This window comes from Mya arenaria, chromosome 15 (genome assembly GCF_026914265.1).
Source record: "Mya arenaria isolate MELC-2E11 chromosome 15, ASM2691426v1".
Taxonomy (NCBI): Eukaryota; Metazoa; Mollusca; class Bivalvia; order Myida; family Myidae; genus Mya; species Mya arenaria.
The window spans coordinates 32,956,021-32,961,309 of NC_069136.1; positions in this window are offsets into that span (position 1 = coordinate 32,956,021).

Genomic DNA, 5,289 nt, shown 5'->3' on the forward strand with positions numbered 1-5,289 from the left:
CAACATAGAAACAAAATGTTGTTTATGCCCTATAAAAGGATTAATACACTGGCTGCTTATTTTGGCTTTTATTTATTTTGTAATCATGTAGCCCTACAGTTGTACGGAATTCAAACAATTTAGATTTAAGTTCACATTAATTATGTTTTTGTTGATAATAATAATAACTATTTATTTTTAAAGGGACACAAAGATTGTTAGCATTTGTTTTAAAATCTGTTCAATATTTTATTTTTCATACATACATACCTGTTATCGATCACTTGCTAACAACATGCAGATACTCATGTGAAAAGAAATGTGTTAATCCTAGCGTAACTCATACTGAAAAAAATGTTTTTTAACTAAGTTTTTACATAGTGAAACCTGGTTATTAGAATGACGAACGTCGTTGTTTGGGCGGGCGGGCATCCAGGCGGCGTCAAACTCACCTATGAAACTAAATAACTTTAGTAATGGTTGATATATCTTGACCAAACTTGGTCTAGATAAAGAGTTTATGGTAACATTTTATGGGATTGCGTTTTGGGTCCATAGGTTCAAGGTCAAGGTCACTGTAACTAAAATAGAAAAACGGTTGAAACTGAATTACTTTAGTTAGGGATGACATATTAGGACTAAACTTGGTCTATAGGAAGAATTTATGGAGAACTTTTATGGTATTGCGTTTGGGGTCCCTAGGGTCAAGGTCAAGGTCACTAAAAATAGAAAAACGGTTTAAACTGAATAACTTTAGTTAGTGATGCCATATATTGAATAAACTTGGTATATAGAAAGAGTTTATGGATACCTTTCATGGGATTGCGTTTTGGGTCTCTAGATTTAAGGTCAAGGTCACTGTTACTTAAATAGAAAACAGTTGAAACTAAATAACTTTAGTAAGGGTTAACATATCTTGACCAAACTTGGTCTATGGAAGAGTTTATGGGTACCTTTCATGGGATTGCGTTTGGGTCCCTAGGGTCATGGTCACTGTTACTGAAAATAGAAAAAACGGTTGAAACTGAATAACTTTAGTCAGGGTTGACATACCTTGATTAAACTTAGTCTGTAGTTCGTGGATACCTTTCATGGGATTTCGTTTGGGGTCCCTAGGGTCAAGGTCAAGGTCACTGTTACTTAAAATAGAAAATTAGTTGAAACTTAATAGCTTTAGTCAGGGTCCACTTATATTGACCAAACCTGGTATAAAGGAAGTGTTTATGGTACTTTTCATGGAATTGCGTTTGGTGTCCCTAGATTCAAGGTCAATGTCACTGTTACTAAAATTAGAAAAATGTTTAAAACTGAATCACTTAAGTTAGGGTTGACATATCCTGACCCAACTTGGTATAAAGGAAGAGTTTATAGATTTATTTCAATCGATTGCATTTGGGGTCCCTAGGGTCAAGGTCAGTGTTACTTAAAATAGAAGAACAGACACAGACTGAAGTTCTTCTGTCAATCATTCAAAACCTGGTTTCGTCGCATTGCGGCGTTTCTTGCTTTACTTATATTTTTATTTTTATAGCTCCTATTATAACTTTTGATGATATTTCATCATTGTTACAAAAAATATTCATCATTGTTACAAAAAATATGTTAAAATGAACTATGTTTTCGGAATGACCTTAGAAATGCGAACGAGCAGATTTTGTTATTTTTTTACGTGTTTGCTTCTCTTTCGCATTTTGCAAAATTGTTGGTGTGTGTCTTTTTAACTTTCATCACATGCCTGGAAACTGTTTGTAATTTATAAAAACACTCTTTGGAATAAAACTGATATTGTGTGTTGTTGTGAATGAGTTTAAAATAAGATACCGAGTGAATGGAATTAGACTGAATAGTGTGCTTTCCAGCGCTCCCACATTTTCTTCCTTTTCCCACTTTCTTCACACTTGAAAGGTCTCCTATTTTCCCTACATTTTAGTTATTCTTTCATAAAATTCGTCATAGCTGTGAAAATACATCAACATCATGCTAGTGAAAAAAAGGTTCTATAGTTATTCATATATATAAATTTATACTAACTGTATAAGTGGTCAAACACTACTGCAAACCTCCGATTCTGTTTTCTTTTGCACGTTCAATTCTTTCTAGGAAGGTTACTTTTGTCACTTTGTAAATTAATTCTTTGCCATAGAGTCCCTAAGTATTTTTTTCATTAGCAGCATCCAAAAAGGTGGATGTATCATTTCGTGTTTCCTACGGTGGAACAGAGGTGTCATCCGCAACACTTTATATATGAAATGGCCATAACTTAGATAATTGAGGCCACAACTTAGTTAATTGTGGCAAAAAAAATAGTAACTTGTGGCAAAACTTAGTAAATTGTTGCCAAAACTTTATAACTTGAGGCCTCTGTGTCACCGTTGTTTCCTGAATGAAATGGGTTGAAGTTGTATAAAACACATCTGACATCTACTGAATTAATCAGATACTAGAACTGAGAATTTAAAATTATAATGCAAAAGGTACAACGATATCATTCGTTTCTGTTTTGCTTTTCTCGCTAAAGTGAAGTGATCACTCCCATTTGAAAAGACAAAAGTTTTCATGATGTTTAAATTTTTGTTTCATTCGGTTGTTGGATAACAAATGGTCATTTCTCATATACATGTACAACTAATTCCAGTTTCAGATTTATTTAAAAGAATGCAACAGATGACAAAGTACAAATATGCATAATCAATAGAAACATAACAATATACATTTGTATAAGAAATTTGATTTATGAAACACAATCAGAAGCAAAATATACAAGAACTAAATGTCAAAATTTCAAAGTAAATAAATATGAGAATAGTTTTTAGCTAGACTTTTCGAAGAATAAGGAGGTCGCCCCAGCGTCGGCGTGCAGTTTAAATTTTAAAGTTTGGATTTTCACTTACAACTTCAATATCCTTCATTCATTTCACTTCATACCTCACACAGTTGATCAGGGCCATTACGTAATGTGGTTAGATAACTCAATATTATCCGTTATACTAATTATTGCGCCTGATTGACTATGGAACTTAGGATATTGTTTTAGGGCATGTTGGGATATTTATTTATCACGCCTATACCCTTCATTCAAAAGACTTAATAATTCACACAGTTGTTTAAGACCCACAATGAGGTTACACAACTCCATATTATCCTTTATACAAGTAATGGCGTTGATTGACTTAGAAATTTCGGTTAAAGTTTTTGGGCAAGTTAGGATTTAAAAAAAACACACACTTAATACTTCGCCAGTTAATGACGACCATCTTGCAATGAATTCACATAACTTCATTTTAACCCTAAATTATGGCCCTTTTTATTGATTTTTTTCTCTTTTTATGACAGGCACATTTTTATATTCTTAACCAGGTTTTCCATAAAAGAAAATCAAGTTATTAGAGTGACTTGCGTCATTGTTTGGGGCGGGCTGGCGGGAGTGCAGCGTCAAAGTCACCTTGCGTATCGAATAATTTTAGCTAGGTTTGACAAAAGTGACCAATCTTGACATATACGAAGAGTTTTTGAAGACCTTTCATGGGAATGCCTTTGAGGCACCTTGCATCAAGGTCAAGGTCAAAGTTACTTTTAAAAGAAAAATGGTTGGTATTGAATAACTGAAGTAAGGGTCTATATATTGAGACCAAAAATATATAGGAAGAGTTTATAGAGACCTTTCCTGAGATTGTGTTTTGGGCCCCAAGAGATATGGTCTAGGTAAATGTCACTTTTGCTAAATATATAAATATGGTTAGTACTGAATAACTCAAGTAAGGGTTGAGATAGTGTGACCAAACTTGGTACATAGGACAAGTTTATGCAGACTGGATTGGCTTTTTGCCCCCTACGGTCAAGGTCACTGTAAATAAAAACTGTAACTGTATAGTACTGAATAACTTTAGTTTAATGGTTGACATACTGTGACCTAACTTGATAAGCAGGAAGAATTTAAGGAGGACTTCCATGGAGTTGTGGTTGGGCCCTTTAGGTTCAAGGTCACTGTTACAAAAAATAGAAGAAAGAAGTTGAAACTGAATCTCTACTACCAATCATTAAAAACCCGGTCAGATCACGATTTTCATTGCTTTTGAAAGGCAGATATAACATCGTTATTGTTTTTTCACTTCTAAGTAAAAGCGGGGTTATCGAGCGCGCTGCTTTACGACAGCACTTGTATTATAAAGAGGAGTTTTTGTCATTAAGTGGTCACTCCCTGTTTTTCAACCAGACTTGTGACTGGCTTAGGTCAGGTTAAACACTTGACAAATTAGAAGTTACACACCATTACTCTGCCAGCACCCTTAAGAGCCCTCCCAGGCGGGTTATCTACTATAGAAGTCCTAGCGAGGAGTAGTACTGGGCCTCTCGGAACATTTCTGCGGGGCCACACTGGTATTTTATGGGCATAACGCCAAACTAATGATCAAGATACACGAAAAGATATACTGAAGCAAGTATCTGGTGCATCAGCCGCATAGTCCGATCAGTATCGAAGGGATGTCTGCAATCAACATCATGTACTTAAATTACCAGTCAGGCTTGAAAACTCTACTGAGTTCACCTTCAAACATGCATCATAGGGTAATGAAGCAATTGTTTGGCCACAGACTCACTTTGTCTATTAAAACGTAGGTAGGAAATGGTAACTAGAATCGCAGATACCTATTTCCGTTTTTTTGTCATCACCATCATGACAACCACCACCACCACCAACACCGTGCTTATCACTATCATGACCACCACAATCATGACCTTCACCTTCACCATGCTCATCACCATCATGACCACCACAATCATGACAACCACCTCCACCGTGCTCATCACCATCTGACAACCACAATCATGACAACCACCTCCAACGTGCTCATCATCATCATGACCACCACGATCATGACCTACACCTTCACCATGCTCATCACCATCATGGCCACCACAATCATGACAACCTCCTCTACCGTGCTAATCCCGATCTGACAACCACACTCATCACCACCTCTACCGTGCTCATCACCATCATGACCACCACAATCATGACCACCACGTCCACCGTGCTCATCACCATCATGACCACCACAATCATGACCACAACCTCCACCGTGCTCATCCCCATCATGACCACCACAATCATGACCACCACCTACACCGTGCTCATCACCGTCGTGACCACCACAATCATAACCACCACCTACACCGTGCTCATCCCTATCATGACCACCACAATCATAACCACCACCTACACCGTGCTCATCCCTATCATGACCACCACAATCATGACCACCACCTCTACCGTGCTCATCACCATCATGACCACCACAATCATAACCA